This window comes from Lithobates pipiens, unplaced genomic scaffold (genome assembly GCF_037356315.1).
Source record: "Lithobates pipiens isolate NorthernLeopardFrog02 unplaced genomic scaffold, aLitPip1_a1.2 Scaffold_25, whole genome shotgun sequence".
Classification (NCBI taxonomy): Eukaryota; Metazoa; Chordata; class Amphibia; order Anura; family Ranidae; genus Lithobates; species Lithobates pipiens.
This window is the reverse complement of record NW_027507787.1, coordinates 107,230,749-107,255,799: the sequence shown is the minus strand read 5'-3', so window position 1 is coordinate 107,255,799 and position 25,051 is coordinate 107,230,749. Positions and strand designations below refer to the sequence as shown.

At 45.8% G+C, this 25,051-nt stretch overlaps 8 pseudogenes; all 8 read right to left on the bottom strand.

Annotated features, from left to right (window-relative positions):
* Positions 1-4,673: 4,673 nt before the first annotated feature.
* LOC143931701 (5S ribosomal RNA) lies at positions 4,674-4,792 on the bottom strand (annotated as a pseudogene).
* A 103-nt stretch (positions 4,793-4,895) lies between these two features.
* Positions 4,896-5,014, bottom strand: LOC143932177 (5S ribosomal RNA; annotated as a pseudogene).
* Positions 5,015-5,387: 373 nt separating this feature from the next.
* On the bottom strand, positions 5,388-5,506 carry LOC143931449 (5S ribosomal RNA; annotated as a pseudogene).
* Positions 5,507-6,696: 1,190 nt separating this feature from the next.
* LOC143931210 (5S ribosomal RNA) lies at positions 6,697-6,815 on the bottom strand (annotated as a pseudogene).
* A 3,268-nt stretch (positions 6,816-10,083) lies between these two features.
* On the bottom strand, positions 10,084-10,202 carry LOC143931048 (5S ribosomal RNA; annotated as a pseudogene).
* A 159-nt stretch (positions 10,203-10,361) lies between these two features.
* On the bottom strand, positions 10,362-10,480 carry LOC143931470 (5S ribosomal RNA; annotated as a pseudogene).
* A 13,114-nt stretch (positions 10,481-23,594) lies between these two features.
* LOC143931949 (5S ribosomal RNA) lies at positions 23,595-23,714 on the bottom strand (annotated as a pseudogene).
* A 98-nt stretch (positions 23,715-23,812) lies between these two features.
* On the bottom strand, positions 23,813-23,931 carry LOC143931700 (5S ribosomal RNA; annotated as a pseudogene).
* Between the last annotated feature and the right edge of the window lie 1,120 nt (positions 23,932-25,051).

Here is a 25,051-nt window from a genome sequence, read left to right as displayed (position 1 = left end):
AGCCTGTCTTCGATATACACTAGCCTATGTTCTGAATACACTAGCCCGTCTTCTGTCTTCTGTATGCCCTAGCCTGTCTTCTGTATACATTAGTCTCTCTGTATAAACTAGCATCTCTGTATACCCCAAACTGTCTTCTGTAAAAACGTGTCTCTCTTTATTGTACACACTAGCTTCTCTGTATACACTAACCAGGCTTCTATATACAATAGCTTCACTCTATACACTAGCCTCTCTGTATAATCTAGCCTCTCTATATACCCTAGATAGTGTTCTGCATACTAGCCACTCCGTAGAAGCCAGCCTTTATTTTGTATTCACTAGCCTTTCTTCTGTATTCTGTAGTCTTCTGTATATACTAGCTTCTCTGTACACCCTTGCATCTCTGTAATACACTAAACCCTCTGTATACCACAGCCTGTCTTCTGTATACACTAGAATGTAAAAACTAGCTAGAATACACCAGCCTGTCTTCTGTACCCACTAGAATCTCTGTATACACTACCCAGTCTTCTGTATACACTGTCAGCTTGGATATATACCCAAGCCTGTCTTCTGTATACACTAGTCTCTCTATATGCTCTGTCCTATCTGTATACACTCGACTCTCTCTATACACTAAACTCTCTATATACACTAACATCTTTGTATATACTAGCTTCTCTTTAAACTAGCCTCTCTGTGTACCCCAGCCTCACTGTTTACTCTAGCATCTCTGTATACTCAAGCCTATCTACATACACGAGTCTGTATTCTGTATTCACTAGCCTTTCTTCTGTATGCTGTAGTCTTCTATACTACTCTTTTTGCTCTTCCCCTCACAAATCATACTTGAGGATAGACTTCTTCTTGATTCCACATGACCAACTGCACTTGGTGAGCTCTTCCTCCATCGGCCATATTACTTGGTCCAACCACGCTCCTGTAGCCCTTACCTACACCCTCTCTAGGAACCCCTCACCTAGGTCTCTATTCTGGCGCCTTAATGAGAGCCTCCTCCAGATACCGGAAGTTTTAGCAGATGTGACCAGGGAATTTGACCTTTATTTCCAAGAAAACTAAATGCAGGACTGCGACCCGGGGATAATTTGGGAGGCTCACAAGTCAGTACTTCGCAGGGTACTTATCAGGCATGGGGCGCGCATCAAACGAACACGGAAGGAACAGCTTGCTAATCTGTTTCGTGAACTTGCCTCTGTGGAAGCGAAACATAAACATGCCCCCTCACGGACCTTAGAGATTGAATTGGGGACACTCCGTACCCAGATTGCTGACCTACTCCATTATAAAGCGAAAGCGGCACTCCAGTTTTGTCGTAAACTGACATAGGAGTCAGGGGACGAATGCGGAAAAATCTTAGCCAGGTCGGTAAAGGAGTTGAAATCTGCCTCTTACATACCACAGTTGATAGATGAGAATGGCCAGAGGGCCTCTACCCCAACCCAAATAGCCGAAGACTTTGAAAAATGTTACTCTGATCTCTACAACCTGCCCGATTCAGGGTCTGGACAGGACAATATAAACAGATATGTAACCGTTTCTGGTTTACCAACCCTCTCATCGGAATCACGGGAGTACTTGGAGGACCCGATCACACTGGAAGAAGTCCAGACGGCCGTGGCACCTCCGAAGGTGGGTAAGGCTCCGGGCCCTGATGGATATACCGCACAAATCTATAAGACCTTCTTCCCTATTCTCGGCCCGCGCTTGGTGAATTTATTTAATACTCTGAGCTCGAATGGGGATTTTCCTGAGGATACCCTTGGAGCCCACATCTCGTTGATACCTAAGGAGGGCAAAGACCCGGGCCTATGTGGGAGCTACAGACCCATTTACCTCCTAAATTCGGTCCTAAAACTATTCTCTAAAATCCTCTCCACGTGATTGGCACATCACTTGCAGTCCCTTATACATATTGACCAGTTAGGTTTTATTCCCACCAGGGAAGATAGGGACAACACCATTAAGGTGCTTACCCTGGTCCATAAAGCATAAAGTCATCTGGGACCCCTTGTCTTTTTGTGAGTACTGATGCCGAGAAGGCTTTTGATCGGGTCAAATGGACATTCATGTTCTCGGTCCTTCGCCATATAAGTCTGAGTGAACGGATGCTGGCATGGATAAGTAAGATATACTCACGCCCTTCAGCTCAAGTCAAAGCGAATGGGGTGCTCTCATCTCCCCTTGACATCGGGAATGGGACCAGACAGGGTTGCAGACTGTCGCCCCTGTCATTGGAACCCTTTCTCTCCACAATTTGACAAAACTCAGACATAACGGGACTCCAAATGGGTACCATTGAGTATACGGGATACTTCTTGAAATCAGAGGCCATGGGGGTTGCAGTCCCCCCGCAAATGTTAATAGACTTGCAGTCCAATTTTCGATTTATATGGACCCATACAGCCCTTAAGTACTTAGGTACTTACATTCCACCGGACATCGCACGTACGTTTATGTTGAACTTCCCCCCACCCCTTGTCACTAAGATTCGCAGTTTGCTTCACGGGTGGCATTCTGGCCTCCATTCCTGTTTCAGGAGATGCAATCTCATTAAAATGAACATACTCCCTAAATTTACCTATCTTTTCCAAGCTCTCCCGATCCAGATTCCAATCCCGTTTTTTAAGCAAGCTCAATCCTTGCTCACTCAATTTAACTGGGCCCACAAAAATCCCAGATTTAAGCGGTCACAGCTGACATTGTCTAAACAACAGGGAGGGTTGGTTCTCCCTGACTTGCGACGCTACTACCTGGCCTCCCATCTGGGGCGTGTATTGGACTGGAATCGAAACAAACTTTCTAAGCTCACTCCCAAATTCCGCTAAGAAGCGCCATGTGGTGCTATAAGGATTTACCCACAGAATTGACGTCACATCCCACTATAGGGGCTTAGTTGAAAGTCAGTCACCTGATCGCTACCCAAAACACACTCACGTCTTTGTCTTCCTCCCTATTTCCCATACGTGACCATCCGAACTTTGAACCGGGGACCCACTTAGAAATTCCAACCTAGACAATGCGTCTAAATTCATCATTGATGGAAAATGGCCTTCTTTCTCAACCCTAACAGATCTGACAGGGCTTTTACAACTGCCTTTTTGGAGAGCGGCGCAACGACATCATTTTCTCCATTCCATCCCCAATCCTCAAACGTTCGCCCGTCCTCAGACGGAGTTTAAGACGCTATGTAGAAGTGAAGGCCCTTTGGCCCACATTCTCTCTCGAACAGATTACCCACACTTAACCTGTCTGTCCAACTGGGAAAAGGACCTTAATTGCTCGTTTTCCCCAGCACAGAAACAACGCACTATCACTTTGGATCTCAAAACCTCGCTGTGCACGAAGATACAGGAGACTAATTTTAAACTTCTCACCAGGGGGTATTTGACACCATCAAAGCTGCAGAAATGTGTCCCCTCTTCCTCGAACATATGTTGGAGGTGTGGAGAAGAAGAGGGCACGTTGCTCCACATTTTTTGGTCCTGCCCCAGCTTGGTGGACTTCTGGACAGAGATCCGATGCATAACACAAAAATTCACAGACTTCTCCATCCAGGAAGAGGCTGCATTCTTTCTCTTGCACTATTCACAGATTCCCATTAAGAAGTACAAAAAAATCTATTTTACGGCGTGTGATAAATGCGGCGAAATCCTGCATCCCTCTCTATTGGAAAAAATGTTCCTCCCCTTTCATTACTCACTGGCTTAGGAAAATAGAGGACATTAAAAAAAAATGGAGGACTTGATCCTCACATCACAAGGTAAACAAGAATTTTTTAAACAAAGCTGGGACATCTGGAATACCTTTATATTCTCGCTGGAAGGATGTCGCCTGCTATCGCCTTAGTGCTCTGAGCTTTCCTTGACTGGCCCCTTGGACAGTGGCTGCCATCGTGTCTTGTCCCCTCTTCTCCTTTCCTGATCTTTCACCCCTTCTCTTTTCTGCCTTCCTCCCCTATCTCTCACCCCCTCCACCCCCTCTCTCTTTTGGAAAAAGTGGAAAATTGGGAATGACGGCCCCACACCCCCCTCTGGATGGATTATGCCGGAGGGACCTGGGGTTTGTGTGACCCTGGATCTTGGTACAGTACTTTATCCGTGCCTCGAATCATTGTGATTGATGGAAGGCAGACTCACTGTTCAGCTGCTTTTTGCTCTGTATTTCTCTCTTGCATTATGTACTCGGGGGACCGTCTTCCCCTGTTTGGAGAAAAAATTATATTTGAAAAAAAACAGACGCCTACGACACCTGGTATTCCCAGGCGGTGTCCCATCCAGGAATTAACCAGGCCCGACCCTGCCTAGCCTCCAAGATCAGACGAGATTGAACAGATTCAGGGTGATGTGGCCGTAGCCAATATCTTCAGGTACTCTCAACTCTCTTGACAAACGCCAAGATGGTCACCTTGGGAACAAGCGGAAAAAAATAGGTCAACGGCAACAACATAAAAAGAAGCCTACGGCATCTGGAAATCCCAGGCGGTCTCCCATTCAGGTACTAAACTGGTCCCAACCCAGCTTAGCCTCTGAGATCAGATGAGATTGGGCTCTTTCAGGGTGATGTGGCCTGGGAGATTTCTTCAGGCACTCTCAACCCTCTTGACTAATGCCAAGTTGGTCACTTTGGGAAACAAACAAAAAAAACAAGTCAACGCCAACAACATAAGAAGAAGTCTACAGCACCTAGTATTCCCTGGTGGTCTCCCATCCAGGTATTAACAAGGCCCGACCCTGTTTAGTCTCTGAGATCAGACGAGATCTGGTGCTTTCAGGGTTATGTGGCCATAGGCAAGCTCTTCAGGCACTCTCAACCCTCTTGACCAACACCAAGATGGTCACCTTGGTAAACAAACAAAAAAAAAAAAAAAAGTCAACGCCAACAACATAAAAAGAAGCCTACAGCACCTAGTATTCCCAGGTGGTCTCCAATCCAGGTACTAGCAAGGCCCGACCCTGTTTAGCCTCTGAGATCAGAGGAGATCGGGTGCTTTCAGGCTTATGTGCCCATAGGCAATCTCTTTGGGCACTCTCAACCCTCTTGACAAATGCCAAGATGGTCATCTTGGGAAACAAGCTAAAAAAAAAACAGGTCAAAGCCAACGACATAAAAAGAAGCCTACGGCATCCGGTATTCCCAGGCGATCTCCCAAACTAACCAGGCCAGATCCTTCTATGGCACCTGGTCTTCCCAGACAGTCTCCCCTCCAGGTACTAACCAGGCCTGACGCTGCTTAGCCTCTGAAATCAGATGAGATCGGGTGCTTTGAGGTTGATGTGGCCGTAAGCGTTCTCTTCAAGACACGCCCAACCCTCTTGACAAACGCCAAGATGGTCGCCTTGAGAAACAAGCGAAAAAAACAGGTCAAAGCCAACAACATAAAAAGAAGCCTATGGCACCTGGAATTCCCAGGCGATCTCCCATCCAGGTACTAACCAGGCCCGACACTGTTTAGCCTCCGAGATCAGACGAGATTGGGCGCTTTCAGGTTGATGGGGCCGTAGGTGATCTCTTCCGGCACTCTCAACCCTCCTGACAAACGCCAAGATGGTCACCTTGGGAAAAAAGTGAAAAAAAACAGGTGAAGGACAACAACATAAAAAGAAGCCTACAGCACCTAGTATTCCCAGGTGGTCTCCAATCCAGGTACTAGCAAGGCCCAACCCTGTTTAGCCTCTGAGATCAGAGGCAATCGGGCGCTTTCAGGGTTATGTGCCCATAGGCAATCTCTTTGGGCACTCTCAACCCTCTTGACAAATGCCAAGATAGTCACCTTGAGATACAAGCGAAAAAAATACAGGACAATGTCAACATAAAAAGAAGAATACGGCACCTGGTATTCCAATGCCATCTCCCATCCAGGTACTAACTAGGCCCAACCCTTCTTAGCCTCAGAGAAGAGAAGAGATAGGGCTCTTTCAGGGTGATGCTGCTGTAAGCGATCTCTTTGGGCACTCTCAACCCTCTTGACAAATGCCAAGATGGTCACCTTGGGAAACAAGCAAAAAAAAAAACGAATCAATGCCAACAACATAAAAAGAAGCCTACAATAACTGGTATTCTCAGGTGGCCTACCATCCAGGTACTAACCAGGCCCGACACTGTTTAGCCTCCGAGATCAGACGAGATTGGGCGCTTTCAGGTTGATGGGGCCGTAGGTGACCTCTTCCGGCACTCTCAACCCTCCTGACAAACGCCAAGATGGTCACCTTGGGAAAAAAGTGAAAAAAAAACAGGTGAAGGACAACAACATAAAAAGAAGCCTACAGCACCTAGTATTCCCAGGTGGTCTCCAATCCAGGTACTAGCAAGGCCCAACCCTGTTTAGCCTCTGAGATCAGAGGCAATCGGGCGCTTTCAGGGTTATGTGCCCATAGGCAATCTCTTTGGGCACTCTCAACCCTCTTGACAAATGCCAAGATAGTCACCTTGAGATACAAGCGAAAAAAATACAGGACAATGTCAACATAAAAAGAAAAATACGGCACCTGGTATTCCAATGCCATCTCCCATCCAGGTACTAACTAGGCCCAACCCTTCTTAGCCTCAGAGAAGAGAAGAGATAGGGCTCTTTCAGGGTGATGCTGCTGTAAGCGATCTCTTTGGGCACTCTCAACCCTCTTGACAAATGCCAAGATGGTCACCTTGGGAAACAAGCAAAAAAAAAAACGAATCAATGCCAACAACATAAAAAGAAGCCTACAATAACTGGTATTCTCAGGTGGCCTACCATCCAGGTACTAACCAGGCCCGACTCTTCTTAGCCTCCAAGATCAGACGAGATTGGGTGCTTTCAGAGTGATGTGGCCATAGGCAATCTCTTCAGACAGGTCAACACCAACAACATAAAAAGAAGTCTACGACACCTGGTATTCCCAGGCGGTCTCCCATCCAGGTACTAACAAGGCCCGACTCTTCTTAGCCTCCAACATCAAACGAGATCGGGTGCTTTCAGGGTTATGTGCCCGTAGGCAATCTCTTCAGGCACTTTCAACCCCCTTGACAAACGCCAAGATGGTCACCTTGGGAAACAAGCAAAAAATTGAAAAATAAGTCAGAAGCTAGAGACAATACGGCCCGAGTCCTCAATTTAATCCATGCGGCGCATGTACAGGGAAGGCCCTTGCTTATGTTGTCAACGGACGCCGAGAAGTCCTTTGACAGGGTGGCCTGGCACTTTATGCAGGCCACCCTGGAACATATAGGTCTTGGCCCCAACATGATGAGCTGGGTAATGTCGCTTTACTCCACGCCGTCGGCAGCGGTACGGGTGAACGAGTGGTGCTCGGACTCTTTCCCCATCACTAATGGGACGAGGCAGGGGTGCCCTCTATCTCCCCTAATTGTTATTCTGACACTGGAACCACTTATGTGTCATGTTCGGAATGACCCGAATATTACTGGCATATCCAAACCCTCGGCACACAATAAAATTGCGGCGTACGCTGACGATCTAATTTTTTTCGTCTCCAATCCACACATTTCGCTTCCCAATATACTGGCGGCTCTCCGGCGATACGGCAGCCTATCAAACTATAAAATCAATTGCGCCAAGTCGGCTGTATTGAATATATCGGTCCCGGATGTTGAGGCCAAGAGGCTACGCTCCGCTATTCCATTCTACTGAGCTGAAAAATCTATACGTTACCTGGGCGTTGACATCGCAGAGGATTTGGCGCAATTGTACCCGCTTAATTTTGTCCCTCTGCTGAATAGACTGAAATCTGATTTGGGAAACTGGCATGCTTTAACACTGACCTGGTTCGGGCGCTGTAATGCATTCAAAATGATGGCCCTCCCGTGGATCTTATACTTGTTCCAGACATTACCGATCCGGTTACCCCCAATTGTTTTCAGACAACTGCAGGTGCTGCTCCGGGACTTTATTTGGGCGCGCAAACCGCCCAGAGCTCGTTTGCAATTGCTTGCCAGACCAAAGGACAAGGGGGGTCTGGGTCTCCCAGATCTGAGACAATACTACAGAGCGACTCTGCTAGCGAGAGTCGTTGATTGGCATTGTAATGGCCCACACAAGCAGTGGGTGGAGATGGAGATTGAGGATGGATCCATTCCCATATTGACCTCCCCGTGGCTCCTGTCCTCCCTACCAAAAGACCTCAGAGATCACCCCGGAGTGGGAGCTACGTTGGCTGTTGTGCGGAGGTTGTTCAGCTGCACACACATTGCTCCCCTGCTTTCACCAATGACTCCGGTTATAGGTAATCCAGACTTCCCATCGGGATTTACCAACAAGAAACTGCGACAGTTGACAGTGGTGGGGAAACAGCGCCTGGGAGAGGTGTGGCCCTCGGGAGGGCTCCCGACCACGCAAACTGTCGCCGAGCTTTCTCTTCGCTTGACTTGTTTAGTGCTTATCAACTTTGTCACTTTCTTCTGGCCATACAAAGGGCCCCCTACACTCCTTGAGACCTGACACCCTATGAATCCATCTGTCACAAAAGGGAACCTGTGTGACACACCCTCTCCCTCCTGTACAACCTATTGAGTAGTCAGGAGGAGGAGTCGACCCCACCATTTATCCACAAATGGGAGAGGGACTTAGGCATCACATTTACCCCACAACAGATAGGGAAGATCCGTACCTTAGTACATAAAGCTTCCATTGCAAACCAATATCAAAAATCAGGATACAAGATAGTCTCACGCTGGTATAGAGTCCCACACCTTCTGAATAAAATGAATAGATCGATCCCGGATGTTTGTTGGAGGTGCAATTCAGATACGGGGACCATGGGACACATTTTCTGGGCATGCCCGGCCTTGAGGAACTTTTGGGTGGAGGTGACAGACAACCCAGCAGCGTGTCTTCTACACTTGACCGAACAGTCTGTTCAAAAATACAAAAAAACCCTCACGATGCAACTCCTGAACGCCGCCTGTGCATTCCCACACTGTGGAGGCAGCTTCAGCCCCCATCCAAGGTGCTGTAGTATTCCAAGTCAATCATATTCTCTGGATGGAAGAATTGACCGCCACCCTTCACAACACTGAAGAGGCATTTAGTGTTACATGGAGGCCCTGGAGGTATATTACTGGTACTCGAGACTACATTCGGGAGGTGAGCAGTGCCCCTGTCCCAGAAAACGACTGAACATCTAACATTTACCTACGTAGACCACGTCTGCCCTGGGTGGCATTCCCCCCCTCCCTTTTTGTCTTTATTTTTCTTTTTTTCCCCGCCGCCATCCCCCCCCCTCCTCTCTCTCCGTCTTTGCACTCTCTTCTCCCCCCGTCCTCCCTTTTGACTATGCCTTGTCTCCTTACTAGCCTTCGGGACCCAGAAGAACCCCAGGGTTCTGGACACGACCGGCTCATATTTTACTCTGGTTCACATAGGTCATGATAAGCTGGCTCGCTGTGGTCCCAGTTGTTCTCCATGATTACATTTGTCCGAACGGAGCTGCACTAGTTCTACTGTACTACATGTCGGAGGTGGGGTTTCTCTCTTTTCTGCATGAAACTGTAGGACTCCCCTCTGAGAACCCAGAGTTATTTGGCTGCCTATTTTTTGTTACCATGTAATTGTGACCCTGGGTCATGCTGTATGGTTGACTGTTATATTTATGTTGTTCTACTTATACTTAAAAGAATAAAAAAATAAGTCAATGCCAACAACTCAAAACGAAAGCCTATGGCATTGAGAAATCCCAGGCGGTCTCCCATCCAGGTACTAACCAGGTCCCAACCTTTCTTAGCCTCTGAGATCAAATGAGATTGGGCTCTTTCAGGGTGATGCGGCCATAGTAGATTTTTTCAGGCACGCTCAACCCTCTTGACAAACGCCAAGATGGTCACCTTGGGAAACAAAGAAAAAAAACAAGTCAACGCCAACAACATAAAAAGAAGCCTGCGGCATCTGGAAAACCCAGGCGGTCTCCCATCCAGGTACAAACCAGGCCCAACCCTGCTTAGCCTCTGAGACCAAACGATATTGGGCGGTTTCAGGGTGTTGTGCCCGTAGGCAATTTCTTTGTGCACTCTCAACCCTCTTGACAAATGCCAAGATGGTCACCTTGGGAAACAAGGGAAAAAAAACAGGTCAACGCCGACAACATAATGAGAAGCCTACGGCACCTAGTATTCCCTGGCTGTCTCCCATCCAGGTACTAACCAGGCCCATCGCTGCTTAGCCTCCGAGATCAGATGAGATTGGGCTCTTTCAGGGTGATTTGGCCGTAGGCACTCTCTTTGGGCACTCTGAAGCCTCTTGACAAAGGCCAAGATGGTCACCTTGGGAAACAAGCTAAAAAAAAAGGTCAAAGCCAACAACATAAAAAGAATCCTACGGCATCTGGTATTCCCAGGCGATCTCCCAATCAAGACACTAACCAGACCAGATCCTTCTATGGCACCTGGTCTTCCCAGGCAGTCTCCCATCCAGGTACTAACCAGGCCTGACGCTGCTTAGCCTCCGAAATCAGACGAGATCGGGTGCTTTCAGGGTGATGTAGCCGTAAGCGTTCTCTTCAAGACACGCCCAACCCTCTTGAGAAACGCCAAGATGGTCGCCTTGAGAAACAAACGAAAAAAACAGGTCAAAGCCAACAACATAAAAAGAAGCCTGGTATTCCCAGGCGGTCTCCCATCCAGGTACTAACCAGGCCCGACACTGTTTAGCCTCCGAGATCAGATGAGATTGGGCGCTTTCAGGGTGATGGGGCCGTAGGTGATCTCTTTGGGCACTCTCAACTCTCTTGTTAAACGCCAAGATGGTCACCTTGGGAAACAAGCGAAAATAAACAGGTCAACGCCAACAACATAAAAAGAAGCCTACGGCACCTGGTATTCACAGATGGTCTCCCATACAGGTATTAACCAGGCCGTACACTGCTAGGCCTCCGAGATCATATGAAATTGTGCGCTTTCAGGTTGATGTGGCCATAGGTGTTCTATTTAGACACTCTCAACCCTCTTGACAAATGCCAAGATGGTCATCTTGGGAAACAAGTGAAAAAAAACAGGTCAACGCCAACAACATAGACCCTGGCGGTCTTCCATCTGACCCAGACCCTGCTTAGCCTCTGAGATCAGATCGCTTTCAGGGAGATGTGACCTCAGGCGAACGCTTCGGGACATTCTCAAAACTCTTGACAGATGCTAAAATGGTCACCTTGGGAAACAAGCAAAAGAAAAACAGGTCAAAGCCAACAATATAAAAAGATTCCTACGGCACCTGTAATTAGTTAGTATCCAGGCCGGACCCTGCTTAGCCTCTGAGATCAGGTGAGATTGGGCGTTTTCAGGGTGATGTGGCCCGTAGGAGATTTCTTTGGGCTCTCTCAGCCCTCTTGACAAATGCCAAGATGATCACCTTGGGAAACAAGCGGAAAAAAAACCCATGTCAACGCCAACAACATAAAAAGAAGCCTACGGCACCTGGTCTCCCATCCAGTTACTAATCAGGCCCGACAATGCTTAGCCTCCGAGATCAGACAAGATCAGGCACTTTCAAGGTGATGGGGCCATAGGCGATCTCTTCGGGCACTCTAAACCATCTTGACAAACGTCAATATGGTCATCTTGGGAAACAAGCGAAAAAAAACAAGTCATTGCCATTATTGGAGGGTAAGAAGGGTTGGGCAATCAGTTTCCTTGCCTGAAAAAGGCATCTCAGAACTGCCATCTCGCTGCTTCCCGGGTTTCCAACTCCTTCAACTAATCCCAGGAGACAGTACTTCGCCTCCATCCTGGTGGAGGTTCCAAACACCCGTAAATGTTTACTGTCACCTCTGTCCAGAAGCGGATCAACTTTGGGCATCTCCAAAACATGTGCATCATGTCCTCCCCCCATGTTCCCGCACCGGGGGCAACTTGCGTCTGGCCGTTCGGCCAAATTGAAAAAGTTTACGAGGAGCATAATAGGTTCTATATAATAAGAACAGATGTGACATCCTCTGTGAGGAGAGACACAATTCACCACAGGCAGGATTCCTGTGGCCAATTATAGCTCAGGGGGGTTTAGTACACACCCCACACTATATAAGGCCGCCAGCGCAGGTCAGGGAAAGAAGACGATAGGCAGGGACAGTGTCTTTACTGCTTGGGAGCCTAGCACTGTTACAGTGGGTGTTATGTGCCTCCTGCACAGTACACACCTGAAGCTACCCTTTATTACTGGTGTTCAATTTCTGCAATATCAGCAGCATCAGCAGTGCAGAAGTTAGAGTGGGTGTTGTGTGCCTCCTGCACAGTATACACCTTATTGCTGGTGTTCTGTTTCTGTAATACAAGAACCTAGCACTTTTACAGTGCTAGGGTGTACAGAGAAGCTAGTATATATAGAAGACTACAGCATACAGAAGAAAGGCTAGTGAATACAGAATACAGACTCGTGTATGTAGATAGGCTTGAGTATACAGAGATGCTAGAGTAAACAGTGAGGCTGGGGTACACAGAGAGGCTAGTTTAAAGAGAGGCTAGTATATACAAAGATGTTAGTGTATATAGAGAGGTTAGTGTATAGAGAGAGTCGAGTGTATACAGAAAGGACAGTGCATATAGAGAAGCTAGCGTATACAGAAGACAGGCTTGGGTATACATCAAAGCTGACAGTGTATACAGAAGACTGGGTAGTGTATACAGGGAGTCTAGTGGGTACAGAAGACAGGCTGGTGTATTCTACTCAGTTTTTACAGTCTAGTGTATACAGAAGACAGGCTGTGGTATACAGAGGGTTTAGTGTATTCAGAGAGTCTGATGTATACAGTCGGCGAGTGTATACATAAGACTGGCTAGTTTACACAGTGTTAACAGATATGCAAGGGTGTAAACAGAAGCTAGTATATATAGAAGACTACAGCATACAGAAGAAAGGCTAGTGAATACAGAATACAGACTCGTGTATGTAGATAGGCTTGAGTATACAGAGATGCTAGAGTAAACAGTGAGGCTGGGGTACACAGAGAGGCTAGTTTAAAGAGAGGCTAGCATATACAAAGATGTTAGTGTATATAGAGAGGTTAATGTATAGAGACGGTCGAGTGTATACAGAAAGGACAGTACATATAGAGAAATTAGTGTATACAGAAGACAGGCTTGGGTATACATCAAAGCTGACAGTGTATACAGAAGACTGGGTACTGCATACAGAGAGTCTAGTGGGTAAAGAAGACAGGCTGGTGTATTCTAGCTAGTTTTTACAGTCTAGTGTATACAGAAGACAGGCTGTGGTATACAGAGGGTTTAGTGTATTCAGAGAGTCTAGTGTATACAGTCGGTGAGTGTATACATAATACTGGCTAGTTCACACAGTGTTTACAGATATGCAAGGGTGTAAAGAGAAGCTAGTATATATAGAAGACTACAGCATACAGAAGAAAGGCTAGTGAATACAGAATACAGACTCGTGTATTCAGATAGGCTTGAGTATACAGAGATGCTAGAGTAAACAGTGAGGCTAAGGGACACAGAGAGGCTAGTTTAAAGATAGGCTAGTATATACAAAGATGTTAGTGTATATAGAGAGGTTAGTGTATAGAGAGAGTCGAGTGTATACAGATAGGACAGTGCATATAGAGAGACTAGTGTATACAGAAGATAGGCTTGGGTATACATCCAAGCTGACAGTGTATACAGAAGACTGGGTAGTGTATACAGAGAGTCTAGTGGGTACAGAAGACAGGCTGGTGTATTCTAGCTAGTTTTTACAGTCTAGTGTATACAGAAGACAGACTGTGGTATACAGAGGGTTTAGTGTATTCAAAGAGTCTAGTGTATACAGTTGGCGAGTGTATACATAAGACTGGCTAGTTTACACAGTGTTTACAGAGATGCAAGGGTGAAGAAGCTACAGAGAAGCTAGTATAAATAGTATATATAGAAGACTACAGCATACAGAAGAAAGGCTAGTGAATACAGAATAAAGGCTGTCTTTTACGGAGAGGCTAATGTGTGCAGAACACTATCTAGGGTATACAGAGAGGTTAGATTATACAGAGAGGCTAGTGCATAGAGTGAAGCTATTGTATATAGAAGCCTGGTTAGTGTTTACAGAGAAGCTAGTGTGTACAGAAGAAAGGCTAGACAGGCTATAAAGAGAGACAAATGTTTACAGAAGACAGTTTGGGGTATACAGAGATGCTAGTTTATACAGAAGACGGGCTGGTGTATTCAGAACATAGGCTAGTGTATATCGAAGACAGGCTATTGTATGCAGAAGACCGGCTAGTGTAAACATGCTGGTGTATATAGAGAGGCTAGTGAATTTAGAGGGTAGGCTAAGTGATAACAGAAGACAATCTGGGCTATACACAGCCATTTCATCATTTCATCTAGCTCACATCTCTAATGGAGTTTGTCTCATGGCCATGTTATGCCTTTCATTCTTATGCCAAATATAGATTATACTCACTACACGATTTTAATCATCCACATCAAGCATGCAATAAAACTATCATATCTCCAAAATAAACCATGTACTCTTTTGCTCTATTTTGCATATTTGTAATGCTCCACATCAACTGTCACTTTGAGTATGTGACAGTCTTGGCACACCATTGTGACTTATTTTGCTTTATTTCTTATTAGAAATAGAGAGTACTATCTCAAAATCCGGTTAAATCTATTCACTTCGATGAGTTCTACCACTAATTGTAAGGTAATGCAAAATGTTCACAAAACCATCCATTTGCTACCAGACATGCTGCACATACTAAGAGTAATGTAACTATCGCTCGCTAACGATGTAAACAGTTTTATTGCTTTTCTGACATTAACCGAGTATCTCTGACATTAACTGAGTATCTCTCTGCACTATGATCTTAATAATAATAATAATAGGTTTGTGTAATGCAAAGATCAACTAGTCTAATATAAGCTTTCTCATTGGTACCGGCATATCCTTTAAATTTAGACTAAGGCAACTATTTCTCGGCCATTTTCAAGCTAAGCTTTCAATCTCTTACCGTTGAACAGCGATACTTCCTCCCTGCAATATTAAGCCATTTAAATGTCCTATTGGTCGCCTATATTATACAACTCTCTGAAACGCATATATGTAGTGAATAAAACTAGTCTTACATCTTAATAAAACTGTTTTATTGCTCAACCAGTATCAGCTGTCATGACACAAGCAAATAAAAGTTTCCACTGTTTGACTCTATTTTCTGTATTACTTCTTTTTCTCCACCTTAACTGACACAGTTAAAACACAGTGACAAAACATTTCTTTTTACCGCAGCAAAATGTGGGAAAAGCATTGTAAGCAGTCTTTCTGCCATATGCTTCAGAAAATTAATGTACCGCTTTTAAATCCATATCATTTCCACATAACCGTGAACCGTCTTACAATTTTAACATTTACTGATAGCAATTACTGATATAACATTATGACTATACCAGTGGAAAAGGACCGCGTAATGGAACTGTGAAATTAATCATAATCTCAGAGTTAACTTAGCTGATAAATTTACGATTTACTCAACGATTTACTCAACAATTTACTCAACGATTTAAACTTAGATTTTTTCAAGCTAAGTCTATTTAATCTTAAATAATTTATACTATATTCTACTGTACTCTTAAATTATGTACTGTTTTTCTGTATTTTAGCCGTGCTCATATTTCGTTTTATGTTGCAAATATCGAATCTCATTGCTATTCCGACATTCTACCTTAATGAGGATATTACTTTGCAACCATACCTTGATCCCTGTTGTGTATTCACTTTTTCTCGACCTATATATACTGCCTCAATATTTTCCAAATTTGTTTTGCTATACTTATTATTATTAGATTATAGAGAAACTATCTCTAAATCATTGTAAACCTAACAATAGTTATAATGTCTACAGCTAATTTTACGTTAAAGCAAAATTCACACCAAATCATCTTTTTAAACCTTTACACATTAAGAGTAATGCAACCATCTCTCGCTACCGCTATGCAATATGATTCTCTTTCCAGTGGAAACGGAAAACAGTCAGTGTAACCCGTCTTCGTACGAAACAAAATGTCTATCTCACATCTCTAATGCAATTTGTTTCTTTGCCATGTCATACTTTGCCAGTTATTATACTTTTTCATCCTTAAAGACACGTAAGGATCCTGAAAAACTATAGAAACCTAGTCACGTCGTTGCTGATATTTCATGATTACAGCAATCATCTCATCTAATTGCTATTCCGAGATTCTGCCTTGGTATTACTTTGCAACGCTCTATTGAACAGTGTAAAGGTAAGCTAGATATTTTGTGTATATCCACTTAAACTCGACTTGTAAATACTGTCTCAATATTATCCGTTCTAATTTTGCTAAATTAGATTGTAGAGTTTGCTATGTCTAAATCCAGGTTACCTACTCACCTTTATTACGTATACTGCTAATTTTACGATAATACAAAACCATCTTATTGCTTCTTTACACGCTGCACATATTAAGAGTAATGCAATGCTACCGTGAACAGTTTAATTGATCTTCTCACATTTAGCTGGTATGTCTCTGCTATAGGAAACTGAATTTGTACTATAACGATCACTCATCTAATATCAGTCCACTCAGTGCTACCGGGATAACTTTTACAATTAGAGTAATGAAATTATTTCTCAGTCATTTTGAAGCCACTGCAACTAACGCTTCCGATCTCTTTTCAACTGCAATACTTAATCTCTGCTATTGCAGAATATTTAGCTGCTTAGCTCACACTTTGCTGTACGTAGCCGGATTAACAGTATTAATACCTGTAAGTAACCAATTGGGATTGACATTTCATCTCTAATTCATATTCACATTTCTAATGCAGTTTGTCTTTTTGCCATGTCATCCTCTGCCAGTTATTATCCTTTCTCATCCTTATGCTATATTTGGGGTATATTCACTACATGATTAAAGACACGTAATAAACCTGATTGATAAAAACCTACACACGTCGTTGCTGTTATTTCGTGTATTTCCACTTAAACCCGACCTGTATATACTGTCTCAATATTAATCTGAGTTATTTTGCTATATTTATTATTAGAATAAACAGATTACTATCTCTAAATCCTTGTAAACCAACTCAAACAAAACAATCTTATTTCTACCTTACACGCAGCATATATTAAGATATTAACATTTAGCCGGTATCTCTCTGCAATAGTAAACGAAATGTGTAGATCACTCATCTAATATCGTCTTCTCAGTGCTACCGGAACAATTTTTAAATTTAGAGTAATGCAACGATTTCTCAGTTTTATGAAGCTACTGCAACTACTTTGGATCTGTTTCCTGTTAAATTACGATCTGCAATATTAAGCCTTGTAAATTGTCCCATTGGTCTGCTAACAATGCTATTATACAAATCTTTCAAAAGCAATATCGTCTCACTGCAATACTTACACTCTGCATAATAAATATGAATAATGCGAATAATGCTAATAATAAAGTCGTCTAAAACTCGGCTATAAGTAGAGAATAAAACTATCTTACATCAAAATATACCATGTACTGCCAAACCAATAACGGCCAATTACTTAACGTCTATCAGTCAATGACTTTATTAGTCTGCATACTCCTGCCTCTCTGTGTAACCCAGCCTCTCTCTCTCTGTATACCCTAGCCTCCATCTCTGCAAACCCAGGACGTTCTTCTGTATAATCTAGCCTATCTGTATAAACTAGCCTGTGTTTGTACACTTTAGCCTCTCTGTATAAATTAGCCGGTCTTCTGCATACATGAGTCTCTCTGTATACCCTTGGATGTCTTTTGTATACACTAGCTGCTCTTTATTCATTAGCTCTCTGTATAACCAATCCTCTCTGTATACACTAGTCCGTCTGTATACACTAGCAAGTCTGCATACACCAGCCTCTCTGTGTAACCCAGCCTCTCTCTCTGTATACCCTAGCCTCCATCTCTGCATACCCAAGATGTTCTCTATAATCTAGCCTATTTGTATACACTAGCCTGTCTTTTGCACACATTAGCCTCTCTATATAAACTAGCCGGTCTTCTGTATACACTAGTCCGTCTGTATACACTAGCAAGTATGCATACTCTAGCCTCTCTCTCTGTATACCCTAGGCTCCATCTCTGCATACCCAGGACGTTCTTCTTTATAATCTAGCCTATCTGTATACACTAGTGTATACAGACGGACTAGTGTATACAGAGGACCGGCTAGTTGATACAGACAGGCTAATGTGTACAAAATACAGGCTAATGTATATAGATAGGCTAGATTATACAGAAGAACGTCCTGGGTATGCAGAGCGCTCAGCTTCAAGGTATGACCAACGTGAGTAATATGAGGGACACTCCTCACCCCCGCCCCCACCTACCAGATCTGACTTTCATGCCCTTGCCCTCTCTGCCCCGGTCATCTGGTGGCAGTTTTATGCACTCCCTGGCCCCCACCCATTCATAATCCTTACCGACCTTTCCTTCCGCTGCTCACAAGAACACACTGGATGACTTGTCTAATTAACCAACTTGTACAAGACACCGCTATCCTCCTGTCTGACACCGGTCCCCCTTGGAGGCTTTACCCCTCACTGTTTGGGTGGTCGCTGCCTCCCCCTGGATGCTCCACACATACCCCGATGACATTGTCGGAGGGGCACCACTTGACAGGACACAGGGCTGTCATGCCGGTGGCATCTCCCATTGGAGGAAGGGATGACGGCCCCAACCCCTTGGCAGCAGGTTCTTTCATGTACAGAACAGGGCGGCTCATCTTCCCTTCTGGAGTCTTGACCTTAGAGGGAGAGTTGCACTTTGGGGGGTCTGAGTGATGCCTGTACTGGAAGGGCTTGACATTCCCGCATATGTGTCCCCTCCCACTGGTTGCGCCCCTCGTCCCCCCCCTCTGGCCCCCACCTTCTCTTTGCCGACATTGCCTTCTGCAGCTTTCGGGGACCCTGGATGACTTATTTATTGAGCCTATTGGTACGAGACACTGCTTCCCTCCAGTGTGACTCTGGACCCCCCTGTAGGATTTACCCCTTACTGTTTGGGCGGTCCCAGCCTCCCTCTGGATGCTCTACACAGCCACCCCCGATGGCGATGCAGGAGAGACACTAATTGGCGGGCCCCAGGACTGCTGCTCGGGTGAAGTCTCCCGTTGGATGGAGGGATGGTGGCCCCAGCCCCTTGCCTGCCGGATTTTCCATGCACCGACCAGGGCTGCTCCTCTTTCATCTTGATGTAGTGACCATGAAGGGGAGGAGTTGAAATTTATGGGGTCCGGGTGGTTGCTGGTGGGAGTGTGCTAAAGGACTTGACATTTCTGCATGTTTGTCCCCTCTCCCGTGTCTCCCCCCTCCCTCCCCCCCTTTCCCACCCTTCCCTACCCTCCTTTCCCTCCCCCTTTCCCCCTTCCCCCCCCCTTTTCCCCCCTTCCCTGACCCATTTCCCCCCGGGGCGTGGACGGGTGAGAGGGGGTAAGGAGAGGACAATCTGCCAAAGGGAGAAATGCATTTGTTCGGGGACTGCATGTACTTTTGGGGTATGGGACGGGGGGTGGTGGATCCCATTCTGTGAAGCCTTTTCTGTTGTGACGGGCTCCCTCATGCATGCCTACATTTAGGGCGAGCCGAGGAGACCCCTCAGTGCGGACACTTATATGCTCTACCTCTGTTTTGATTATACTATTGTTTTTTGGTTCTATGATGTTACTGATTGTCTTTTATTTGCATACCGGTATCAGATGTGACATTTACCACTGCCGGCACTGGGGGGACTAGGATTCGGGGGCTCCCTCTCCGACCTGTCTACCCACCAACCCAAGTAGGACAGCGCTTTAAACCCAGTGTACATCTGGTAAGCACTATAGCATAATTGTGCTGTTTTAGTATACCCTTCCTGTACTGTTAAGTGCGGACAACCCTTAATTTCCCTCTCCCCCTGGGGTTGAGGTGCCCGGCCTCTTTTTCCCCTTACCTTTCCTTCCATTTGCCCTTCCTTTCTCCCCCTTAGGTCCCGCCATCCATTACCTACCCAAAACCTACCTTGGTTCAACTTTTTTTGCTTTTCTCTGATGTCCCCCTCCCCCTCCCCGAGGAGCGATGGCAGACTCAGTCAAGGTCACCTCTCTAAACGTTAAGGGACTGAACTCCCCTGAAAAACGGTGGATCCTCCTGTGTGAACTGAAGACCTCCACTCTACTAACCCCTCCTCTAAGACCAAGGGAGTCTCAATTCTGATCTCTAGCAGGCTCCCCTGGGTTCTCCAGGATTCTCTGGTGGACCCTGGGGGCCGATATCTTTTTCTTAGGGGCCACATTGGAGAGCGCCTTTTTACATTTGCCAATGATCACCAAGACACGTTCCTCAGAACTACCCTGCACAGATTATGTGACTTTCGGGAGGGCCAGTTGATATTAGGTGGGGACTTTAATGTCAACTTTCGCCATCGGTTGACACTTCTGCCTCTTGCTCCTCGCTCCTCATTTCCTCTAGAAAGCGGATTACTAAGTGTTTACTGAATGACCAATTAGTTGATGTCTGGCGTCTGCAACACTCTGGGGAAAGGGACTACTCTTTTTGCTCTTCCCCTCACAAATCATACTTGAGGATAGACTTCTTGTTGATTCCACATGACCAACTGCACTTGGTGAGCTCTTCCTCCATCGGCCATATTACTTGGTCCAACCACGCTCCTGTAGCCCTTACCTACACCCTCTCTAGGAACCCCTCACCTAGGTCTCTATTCTGGCGCCTTAATGAGAGCCTCCTCCAGATACCGAAAGTTTTAGCAGATGTGACCAGGGAATTGGACCTTTATTTCCAAGAAAACTAAACGCAGGACTGCGACCCGGGGATAATTTGGGAGGCTCACAAGTCAGTACTCCGCAGGGTACTTATCAGGCACGGGGCGCGCATCAAACGAACACGGAAGGAACAGCTTGCTAATCTGTTTCGTGAACTTGCCTCTGTGAAAGCGAAACATAAACATGGCCCCTCACGGACCTTAGAGATTGAATTGGGGACACTCCGTACCCAGATTGCTGACCTTCTCCCAAAGCGGCACTCCAGTTTTGTCGTAAACTGACGTAAGAGTCAGGGGACGAATGCGGAAAAATCTTAGCCAGGTCGGTAAAGGAGTTGAAATCAGCCTCTTACATACCACAGTTGATAGATGAGAATGGCCAGAGGGCCTCTACCCCAACCCAAATAGCCGAAGACTTTGAAAAATGTTACTCTGATCTCTACAACCTGCCCGATTCAGGGTCTGGACAGGACAATATAAACAGATATGTAACCGGTTCTGGTCTACCAACCCTCTCATCGGAATCACGGGAGTACTTGGAGGACCCGATCACACTGGAAGTAGTCCAGACGGCCGTGGGACCTCCGAAGGTGGGTAAGGCTCCGGGCCCTGATGGATATACCGCACAATACTATAAGACCTTCCTCCCTATTCTCGGCCCGCGCTTGGTGAATTTATTTAATACTCTGAGCTCGAATGGGGATTTTCCTGAGGATACCCTTGGAGCCCACATCTCGTTGATACCTAAGGAGGGCAAAGACCCGGACCTATGTGGGAGCTACAGACCCATTTCCCCTTCTAAATTCGGTCCTAAAACTATTCTCTAAAATCCTCTCCACGTGATTGGCACATCACTTGCAGTCCCTTATACATATTGACCAGTTAGGTTTTATTCCCACCAGGGAAGATAGGGACAACACCATTAAGGTGCTTACCCTGGTCCATAAAGCATTCCTGGTTCAGGAGATGCAATCTCATTAAAATGAACATACTCCCTAAAGTTACCTATCTTTTCCAAGTTCTCCCGATCCAGATTCCAGTCCCGTTTTTTAAGCAAGCTCAATCCTTGCTCACTCAATTTAACTGGGCCCACAAAAATCCCAGATTTAAGCGGTCACAGCTGACATTGTCTAAACAACAGGGAGGGTTGGTTCTCCCTGACTTGCGACGCTACTACCTGGCCTCCCATCTGGGGCGTGTATTGGACTGGAATCGAAACAAACTTTCTAAGCTCACTCCCAAATTCCGCTAAGAAGCGCCATGTGGTGCTATAAGGATTTACCCACAGAATTGACGTCACATCCCACTATAGGGGCTTAGTTGAAAGTCAGCCACCTGATCGCTACCCAAGACACACTCACGTCTTTGTCTTCCTCCCTATTTCCCATACGTGACCATCCGAACTTTGAACCGGGGACCCACTTAGAAATTCCAACCTAGACAATGCGTCTAAATTCGTCATTGATGGAAAATGGCCTTCTTTCTCAACCCTAACAGATCTGACAGGGCTTTTACAACTGCCTTTTTGGAGAGCGGCGCAACGACATCATTTTCTCCATTCCATCCCCAATCCTCAAACGTTCGCCCGCCCTCAGACGGAGTTTAAGACTCTATGTAGAAGTGAAGGCCCTTTGGCCCACATTCTCTCTCAAACAGATTACCCACACTTAACCTGTCTGTCCAACTGGGAAAAGGACCTTAATTGCTCGTTTTCCCCAGCACAGAGACAACGCATTATCACTTTGGATCTCAAAACCTCACTGTGCACGAAGATACAGGAGACTAATTTTAAACTTCTCACCAGGGGGTATTTGACACCATCAAAGCTGCAGAAATGTTTCCCCTCTTCCTCGAACATATGCTGGAGGTGTGGAGAAGAAGAGGGCACATTGCTCCACATTTTTTTGGTCCTGCCCCAGCTTCGTGGACTTCTGGACAGAGATCCGATGCATAACACAAAAATTCACAGACTTCTCCATCCAGGAAGAGGCTGCATTCTTTCTCTTGCACCATTCACAGATTCCATTAAGAAGTACAAAAAAATCTATTTTACGGCGTGTGATAAATGCGGCGAAATCCTGCATCCCTCTCTATTAAAAAAAATGTTCCTCCCCTTTCATTACTCACTGGCTTAGGAAAATAGAGGACATAAAAAAAATGGAGGACTTGATCCTCACATCACAAGGTAAACAAGAATTTTTTAAACAAACCTGGGACATCTGCAATACCTTTATATTCTCGCTGGAAGGATGTCGCCTGCTATCGCCTTAGTGCTCTGAGCTTTCCTTGACTGGCCCCTTGGACAGTGGCTGCCATCGTGTCTCGTCCCCTCTTCTCCTTTCCTGATCTTTCACCCCTTCTCTTTTCTGCCTTCCTCCCCTATCTCTCACCCCCTCCACCCCCTCTCTCTTTTGGAAAAAGTGGAAAATTGGGAATGACGGCCCCACACCCCCCTCTGGATGGATTATGCCGGAGGGACCTGGGGTTTGTGTGACCCTGGATCTTGGTACAGTACTTTATCCGTGCCTCGAATCATTGTGATTGATGGAAGGCAGACTCACAGTTGCGAATATACCTGTATCAAGTATTGATCAGCTGCTTTTTGCTCTGTATTTCTCTCTTGCATTATGTACTGGGGGGACCGTCTTCCCCTGTTTGGAGAAAAAATTATATTTAAAAAAAAAACGGAAGCCTACGACATATCCCATCCAGGCATTAACCAGGCCCGACCCTGCTTAGCCTCCAAGATCAGACGAGATTGAACAGATTCAGGGTGATGTGGCCGTAGCCAATATCTTCAGGCACTCTTAACTCTCTTGACAAACGCCAAGATGGTCACCTTGGGAACAAGCGGAAAAAAATAGGTCAACGGCAACAACATAAAAAGAAGCCTACGGCATCTGGAAATCCCAGGCGGTCTCCCATCCAGGTACTAAACTGGTCCCAACCCTGCTTAGCCTCTGAGATCAGATGAGATTGGGCTCTTTCAGGGTGATCTGGCCGTAGGAGATTTCTTCAGGCACTCTCAACCCTCTTGACTAATGCCAAGTTGGTTACCTTGGGAAACAAACAAAAAAAACAAGTCAACGCCAACAACATAAGAAGAAGTCTACAGCACCTAGTATTCCCTGGTGGTCTCCCATCCAGGTATTAACAAGGCCCGACCCTGTTTAGTCTCTGAGATCAGACGAGATCTGGTGCTTTCAGGGTTATGTGGCCATAGGCAAGCTCTTCAGGCACTCTCAACCCTCTTGACAAACACCAAGATGGTCACCTTGGTAAACAAACAAAAAAAAAAAAAACAAGTCAACGCCAACAACATAAAAAGAAGCCTACAGCACCTAGTATTCCCAGGTGGTCTCCAATCCAGGTACTAGCAAGGCCCGACCCTGTTTAGCCTCTGAGATCAGAGGAGATCGGGCGCTTTCAGGCTTATGTGCCCATAGGCAATCTCTTTGGGCACTCTCAACCCTCTTGACAAATGCCAAGATAGTCACCTTGGGAAACAAGCGGAAAAAAAACAGGTCAATGTCAACAACATAAAAAGAAGAGTATGGCACCTGGTATTCCAAAGCCATCTCCCATCCAGGGACTAACTAGGCCCAACCCTTCTTAGCCTCAGAGATGAGAAGAGATAGGGCTCTTTCAGGGTGATGCTGCTGTAAGCGAACTCTTTGGGCACTCTCAACCCTCTTGACAAATGCCAAGATGGTCACCTTGGGAAACAAGCGAAAAAAACAGGTCAACACCAACAACATAAAAAGAAGCCTGCGGCATCTGGAAGACCCAGGCGGTCTCCCATCCAGGTACAAACCAGGCCCAACCCTGCTTAGCCTCTGAGACCAGACGAGATGGGGCGCTTTCAGGGTGTTGTGCCCGTAGGCAGTTTCTTTGTGCACTCTCAACCCTCTTGATAAATGCCAAGATGGTCACCTTGGGAAACAAAACAGGTAAACGCCGACAACATAATGAGAAGCCTGCGGCACCTGGTATTCCCAGGCTGTCTCCCATCCAGGTACTAACCAGGCGCATTGCTGCTTAGCCTCCGAGGTCAGATGAGATTGGGTGATATGGCCGTAGGCACTCTCTTTGGGCACTCTGAAGCCTCTTGACAAAGGCCAAGATGGTCACCTTGGGAAACAAGCTAAAAAAAAAAACAGGTCAAAGCCAACGACATAAAAAGAAGCCTACGGCATCCGGTATTCCCAGGCGATCTCTCAATCAAGACACTAACCAGGCCAGATCCTTCTATGGCACCTGGTCTTCCCAGACAGTCTCCCCTCCAGGTACTAACCAGGCCTGACGCTGCTTAGCCTCTGAAATCAGATGAGATCGGGTGCTTTCA